Source organism: Bos indicus x Bos taurus, chromosome 11, assembly GCF_003369695.1.
Source record: "Bos indicus x Bos taurus breed Angus x Brahman F1 hybrid chromosome 11, Bos_hybrid_MaternalHap_v2.0, whole genome shotgun sequence".
NCBI lineage: Eukaryota > Metazoa > Chordata > Mammalia > Artiodactyla > Bovidae > Bos > Bos indicus x Bos taurus.
In genome coordinates, this window is record NC_040086.1 from 22,269,615 (window position 1) to 22,277,938 (window position 8,324).

Consider the following 8,324-nt stretch of genomic DNA (forward strand, 5'->3'; position numbering starts at 1 on the left):
TCGGCGCTCAGCTTTCTGTATAGTCCAACTCTCATATCCATACATGACTATTGGAAAAACCATAGCTTTCATTTTTTTTTAAGGTTTAAAAAGTGCTTAAAGTTTTTAATTTCTAGTAGGAAAACATTATCTGAATGAATACCCTAATGACACACCGCTGTAAAATGTTTTCGGCTGCATTTGGGGCAAAGAGGTAGGGATTATCTTCAAAGCACCCCAGCTTTCTTCATGAGAAGGTCAGAGGTACCCTGGTTTGTATTATTACAACATCCATTAGGTGATCTAAGTTGCTTTTCCTCTAGCAGGGCTTTATGTCCGAAGGGCATTATGCTTGACCTCCAAATTTGGCCAACAATTTACTGATGAGATTCATAACCTTTGGGTTGCTCTGATATTTTGACATATTTGCTGGGTTATGGGCCACATTCTGGAAGGCTACCATAACTTCTGGATCCTGCATGGCTGCAAGGACCTCTGGATCACTAAGAATTTCATTGAGCTCAGGCATTCCTGCCATTCCAGGTATTCCCCCTCCCATTCCAGGCATTCCTCCAGGAAAATTACCAGGCATTCCCCCCAGGAAAGCCACCTGGAAAAGAGCCATACTGAGATCTTGATTGTCTTCTGGCTTCTTCCTCCCTCTGGACTCTCTCATGTTCTTCCCAAGCCTTCTTAACCCTTTCTATTCTTTCTTTGATCTCATGCTCTTCACGTTTTTGCCCATACGTTCTCCGACGTTCAGCAATTTTCTGGGCCCTTGGTTGAACTTCCTTCAGCATTGCACTAGCATCTTCATCATAATCCAGCTTCCAGGCAAGGCCAAGATCATGGGCAACTTCTTCCCGATGGCCCAGAAATCTGAATGCTTTCCCTCACCGCTTGTGTGGCTGAGCTGAATCAGGATTTATTTCAATAGCTCATTGTCACAGTCTCAGATGGCAGCATTTGGCTTATGTAATTTGATGAAGACATTGGCTCTCTTGGCATACAGAATAGCCAAACGAGGATTTAGCTTGATGGGAACAAGTCAATGGCTTTCTGTAGTTTACCATCATTCAGGGCATCAGTGGCAGCTGCTTTTTTTAAGCATTTGCCTGATCCATCATCTCCTCAGTTATCTCTACATTTTCATCTCCCATTTCTTGAGGTGCATCAGTGTCTGGTTCAATCACACCTTCATTGTCAATTTCTAGATCACTTTCCTCATTTGATGGTTCATCTGTCTTTATGTTTTCCTCCGCCTTCTTACTATCTGTTTTTTCTTTCTTGGCATTTTCTTCTGATTTAGTTTTATGAGCAGCAGGTGGTATTTTACCCACCATGCTCTCCACCCAGTCCCTCAGGAAGTACATTTCCTTGGTGTGCAGAATGCTCAGGTCCTAGACAGACCTTTGTTGCTGGTTGCTGCTGCTGCTACTGCTAAGTCGCTTCAGTTGTGTCCAACTCTGCGACCCCATAGACGGGAGCCCACCCAGCTCCCCCGTCCCTGGGATTCTCAAGGCAAGAACACTGGAGTGGGTTACATCAACCCAAATATGCCCTTTTGCTCCTTTACCATTTTCCACACGCAAAAAATTGACTTATTCTGAATATGTCCTCTGGTCAATTTTACTAAAGACTGGGGTCCCAGGGAGAGATCACATTACCCTTTAGCTTCATGCTATCTTTTCTTTTCCTGTATCTCTCAAAGAGATTGAGAGCAGAACAAGAAAAGATTTCTCTTACAGCAAGAATGGGCTCCACTGGTTCTTTAGGCTGGAGCTTACTCTGATTACTTGTTAAGTATATTCTCTGTTTTTGATCATTCTTCTAAGAAGAAAAACAAATTTTCCTGCTTTTCATTTCATTAAAAGCTGCTAATGACCTTGTGGAACTCCATCACGCTTTTGGAGCCTGGTTGTTGTTCAGTCACTAAGAAGGATCTTTTGCGACCCCACGGACTGCAGCATTTTATAGCCATACATTCTCTAAAATTCCCTTGAGGAAATAGTTCTTCTAGATACAGACAGTGCTCTTCCTAAAAGGTATTCTATTGAATAAAGTTATATATTGCATATAAAACAGCCTCTTCAAGAATTCCCAAGCTGAGTGGTTGAGAGCCTTAAGGTTGCAACACCAAAGCCCATTTCATTCTTCTCCTCTTAGGAACTCTGGATGATGTTCTCTAGCTTCCCATGTAGTGAGGATGTGACTGTGTGATGACTCTGAACCATGAACCGTGAGCAAAAATGACAGATGTCACTTCCAGGTTGAATGATGTCCGTGCTGGCATGCAGCTCTCCAGCTCTCTCTCTCTCATGGCAGCTGCACAACAATGTGGTCAGATGGCAGAGCTGAAAAACGGGAGCAACCAGGACGATGGGGTCACCTCCTGGAGCAATTGCCCTGGAGAAGGCTTGACTGACTTAGACTTTGAGGTTTATTTGGGAAAGAAACTATTGTTATGTTAGGCCACTAAAATTTGGAGGTTGTTTTGTAACTATCACATATCCTGCTGCTGTTGCTGCTGCTAAGTCGCTTCAGTTGTGTCCGACTCTGTGCGACCCCATAGATGGCAGCCCACCAGGCTCCCCCATCCCTGGGATTCTCCAGGCAAGAACACTGGAGTGGGTTGCCATTTCTTTCTCCAATGCATGAAAGGGAAAAGTGAAAGTGAAGTCACTCAGTTGCGTCTGACTCTTCATGATCCCATGGACTGCAGCCTACCAGGCGCCTCCATCCACGGGATTTTCCAGGCAAGAGTACTGGAGTGGGGTGCCATTGCCTTTTCCGATCACATATCCTAAATTAATGGTTAAGCAGTGATCTAGTTAATGTGACCAAATCTGGTATCAGACTTTCTAGGTTCCATTCCATGCCCTACCACATTCTAACTGTTTGACCTTAAAGAACATACTCAATCTTATTAAACCTCAGTTTCCTCATATTTATAATAATACCTTACTGTGACATATTGGTGACAACCAATATGAAGAACTTAGAATACTGTCTGGCACAAAAAATCTTTAAAAAGCAATAGTGTTTTGATGACAAGTATGGTGCCTGACGGAGAAGGCAATGGCACCCCACTCCAGTACTCTTGCCTGGAAAATCCCGTGGACAGAGGAGCCTGGTAGGCTGCAGTCCGTGGGGTCACAAAGAGTCGGACATGACTGAACGACTTCACTTTCACTTTTCACGTTCATGCATTGGAGAAGGCAATGGCAGCCCACTCCAGTGTTCTTGCCTGGAGAATCCCAGGGATGGGGGAGCCTGGTGGGCTGCCGTCTATGGGGTCGCACAGAGTCGGACACGACTGAAGCGACTCAGCAGCAGCAGCAGCAGCAGCATGGTGCCTGAAGATGCTTAAAAGCCAAAACAAAATTATTAATATAAGCATATAAGTACTCCCAAGCAATTTCATTTCTGTGCTCTTTGTGTATAGTCAAAATAAATTATTCATCTAAAGTAATAGCATTGGGAAAGTTATTCCTTGAGTCAATATATGTTTATTTACTGCAGGAAGTAATCAAATGTACAAACCTAGCTTCTCACACTTGTTGCTATGAATTTGCGGGTAGCACTGTTTTATAAATATTTTAATCTTTTGCAGACATGATTATGTCTCTTTATTATTCCCACAATAGCCTCCTTTTTTCCTCCCTAAATCTGATTTGTTTTTCCTCCAACTCACCTTTCTGTAAACAGAGGCCTGGCTTGCCTCTTTCATGTGAGCGCACACAGCAGTGCATCCTTGATTCTATCCATCGCCCTTTGCGCTTATTGTCAGGGTGATGGGGAGGTGAGGGATGAAACAAATGCTTTTGTAGTTTAATGCCTAGGTGACTGGCAGTTTGGCGGGGACCTTAGTAAAGTGAGGGAGACTCATTGTCTCCTAGAGTTGTGGGATTTCAGGCTGGTCAACATGGGGCAGTTTTGTAAGTTTGTGGAATCCCCAGGATGTTAAGGTGAAAACATCCTGTGGCCTTTGAGAAATGGCAAAAGGATTAGGGGCCAATTAAGACAACAGAGAGAAGTTCTATCAGAAGAGGACATTGCTCTGAAAGCTAAAGGTGGAGCGTTCCATGGAGAGTGTCTGGTACATAGACACTAAATAATTAATTATTAGAATGAGTAGATGGAAGGGCATGCAGCTGTGCTAAATGGCACAGGCTATTTAAGGAGAACGCAATCGAATCTGTCTCACTCCTGGCTCTGTGTTACACCCTTTTGTATTCATTTTTCGTTTTACTTCTTGTTTTGTTTGATGTCTTTCCAGTATTTGGTTCTAATTTATTTTACCTTGCTGCCTTAATTCATTTTGAAGCAAAGGAAGATACTTAGAAATAAAAGCATTTCTTTTCCTTAAGCAATCTAAATTAGCATGATTTGAAACAAATCAAGAAAATATTTGATTCAACCTCACCAGGAGATCTCTACTCAAAAGAACATTATTATAGAAGTGAATAAGCATGCCATCTTAAGGTCTGAACCCCAGATGCATCTGGAGAGCGTTTGTCATTATAAAAGAGATTACATTAAAAAAAATATCTCCGTGTAATTTCTACTCCAGTAAGGGATATGATACAGTTACATAAGGGTCTGTATTTAAATCCATGTTGAGATGAGTGTGGCTAACAAGTGATAGTATTGGTGACTGTTATTAATACATAGCTATAAATCTCCATACAGAGCATTTCTAGGGGAATTAAGACACAGTTGCTTATCAAGACCTTGGCAATTTCCTTTCCTATTGAGACATATTAAAGAGGTTAAGATTTTGGTTTCGGCGGCTGCCAGTCTGTAATCTTTCCTAACTCTTCACTCAACAAGCTGCCTCTCCTGCCTTTCTTTTGACTTAACATCAAGGACCTACCTTGCCACCAGCCAAGGCTGTGGACTCAGCCGTTTCCACCTGCTGGGGCCAACAAGCTGCAGCTCCGCTGGGGATGCAGGGATGTGGCCAAAGGGTAGAGAGCATGCAGCTCCACTGCCGAACACCACCACCATCTACCTCCAACTTGGGGCACCAGGCGTTCTGCTGCCAGAGGCCAGTTTCTCTTTCTGAAGGTTTTCTGCTCATCTGGCAGCAAGACCCAGAAGCAAAGTGATAGTGATAGTGGGCATGGGATTGGGGAGGAGGGAAGGGGACATTTTGGTGATCTTAGCTGCACCCCTAGGACCTCTAAGCATGAGGCTATTCTCAGTGACATGGCTATTCCCTTCTGACATAAAAAGCAGCAGGATGGACTGGAGGGCTCGGACAAAGCAGTGCATTTTCCTTTGACAGCAGACACTGCCTCTCTGTTCCATTTTATGTTTCTAGACATATCTGTTGTTGATAGATAACTGTTTAAATAGATTAATGTTTCTAATTCAACATAGAAGTCAATTCTAATGCACACAGATATGGGTAAGCAAGTGTAGGAGAGAGGATAAAATTAAGTCTTTTGCCAGGCCTCAAGATATATACACTTATATTTCACAACCCCCACCCATTTTGAAGTGTGAGGGTAAAAATAGATAACATACTGGAAAAACTCAAAATGAAAGAAACTTGCTTGAATTACTGCTCATGCTAAACTGTTCCAATGGCATAAACTTAGATTCCTTAGGCCTTGCTTTTTAGGATCTTCCTGTGTTTTAGAATTCTTTTATAACAGACACTTGATGTACCACTCATATAACTTCATTCACATTTGACACTATGCAAGAATTTTCTTTTTAAAACCAAAAATATAAGCAAATGTTACATAACTAAGTGATGTGAGCTCTAAGTTCCCAGAATTTTGTAGGAATGGGGCTTTGAATGGGATAACTGAGCAGCCCCGTATTACTATTTATGAAAATTCCTTAGCATTGGCAGTCATTTACATGTTAATTTCACCTTTCTGCCCTTAGTAAAGAGCTGCTTAGTTTTTCACATAGTACTTTTGGAACTAATAAACCAGTGTCATTACTTTGATGGATATGACATTGCACTTTTAATCTATGTGGTTGGTTATGGTGGCTTAATTGAAAACCTATGATCACCATGTTATTTAACTCAGCAAATGGCTCTTTTATTATCACCTCCAGGAAGTGTGTCTTCTCTAGAATATTTCAACTGAATCTGTTTCCTAACTTCTTCTCTGTGGACCTTTTGTTGGCTGATATCATACCTGTCACTTTAAGTTGCATTTTCCCAAGCTTTAAGAGTACTTTTCTTTAAATAAAAGGTATTAATTAAATTTAACCTTTTATGAGTAAACACAGCCCTACTTGCTGCTCCTGCTAAGTCACTTCAGTCGTGTCCAACTAAGTTTGACCCCATGGATGGCAGCCCACCAGGCTCCCCATCCTTGGGATTCTCCTGGCAAGAACACTGGAGTGGGTTGCCATTTCCTTCTCTAATGCCTGAAAGTGAAAAGTGAAAGTGAAGTCGCTCAGTTGTGTCCGACTCTTCGCAACCCCATGGACTGCTGCCTACCAGGCTCCTCTGTCCATGGGATTTTCCAGGCAAGAGTACTGGAGTGGGGTACCATTGCCCTCTCCGACAGCCCTACTTACTAGTGTGAAAGAAGAGAAGACATATAGACTGGACTCATTGTGTAGGGCCTAGTAAGGCCTTAATATCAGTTCCTTTAAGTGTCTCAGATTTTTTTTTCTTTCCATTGCACTTTTAAAGTATCCTGTACCACTGTTAATTCCTCTGAATTCTGATAGTAAACAGTTGATTATGTGTGAGTGTCTGAGCTTTCCAAGTAGTAGTGTGGCTTCCCAGGTGGCATTAGTGGCATAGCACCCACCTGCCAATGCAGAAGATATGAGACTCAGGTCTGATCCCCGGGTTGGGAAGATACCTGGAGGAAGTCATGGCAACCCACTTCAATATTTTGGGCTTTCCTGGTGGCTCAGATGGTGAAGAATCTGCCTGCAATTCTGGAGACCGGATTCAATCTCTGTGTTGGGAAGATGCCCTGGAGAAGGGGACAACCCACTCCAATATTCTTGCCTGGAGAATTTCATGGACAGAGGAGCCTGGCAAGATACAGTCCTTAGGGTCTCAGAGTCAGACATGACTGAGCAACTAACACAGTATTATAGAAATAATATATTTTGTATTGGAATATAATTTTGTGATTCAGTCTAGAGATTTCTGTGTTTGGAGTTCTAGGAATTCTTAGTATTTCCTCATAAATAATGATGTCATCAACACAGAAGAATGCTAGGAGGCAGCCTGGTTTTCCTGTCTTATCATTCCTCCTTAATACAGCCATTTGTTCCCATCTGTGCTTGAAGTCAATTGTACTCTTGACATAAATAGTGTGAAGAACAAGTTCTAAGTGGTCTGTACTCGTTTCATTTCCTTCTGTCCCCATCCACATCCCAACTCAACTTTTTACTGTCATACGTGCGTGTGTGCATGCATGCTCAGTCATTCATTTCAGTTATGTCCAGCTCTTTGCGATGCCGTAGACCATAGCCCTCCAGGCTCCTCTGTCTATGGGGATTCTTCAGGCAAGAATACTGGAGTGGATTGCCAAGATCCCCCCTGGAGGAGGACCTTCCTGACCCAGGAAATAAATCCATGTCTCTTATGTCTCTTGTGTTAGCAGGCAGGTTCTTTATCACTGAGCCACTGGGAAAGCCCAAATGGCATAAGAGGGATTATTAAATATTGTCTCTTGACTATCTTGACTTATAGAATCAAAACTCTATAAAAATACAATAGTTAGGCTCCTGACTGCAAGCAAGCTCTCTTAACAAGGACACTGGCCAGCAGGATACTGGGAGGGAGTCTGTGCAGTGAAAGGCGACTCAAGATCCAAGACTGGCAATTGGATGGGAAACCAAGGGCGTTCCGGAGGCAGAGCAGCCAGATTCAGCTGGGGACACACTGTAAAGCCACTTGGGTCCAAATGCCGCTGCCCTTCTACAACTTCTAATCAATTTGACCTTTCCGTTTCCTCCAGCATTGGTTTCAGTTCCTCAAAATTCTGAGTCCCAGGAGCAAGCATCCAATGGACTGGTCAAGATCCCATGAGCTTCCAAAAGAGGAGCCTGCTGGGGAAGGTGGTATTAGAAATCACCCTTCCACAAGGCTCCCCGGAATGGGTTGATTCTCCCCAAGGAAAGATGGAACGCTGACCAGAAGGGATAGAAATAGGATGCTAGGCAGCCACAATTAAGTACACAAGTATCTTTAAATGACTGCTGAATCAGCTAAGAATAATGACAGAATTATCTTCAGGAGCAAAAGTCTAGCAAATAGTACTTGAAGGGAAAAATCTGAACAGTGCACTCAGAGCCTTGCAGCCAGCAGTCCAGCAGAGAGATCCCACCTTCAGCACTGACCCAAACCT

General features: G+C 42.9%; 1 pseudogene; it reads right to left on the reverse strand.

Annotated features, from left to right (window-relative positions):
- Positions 1–325: 325 nt before the first annotated feature.
- LOC113900701 lies at positions 326–5,062 on the reverse strand (annotated as a pseudogene).
- Positions 5,063–8,324: the final 3,262 nt, after the last annotated feature.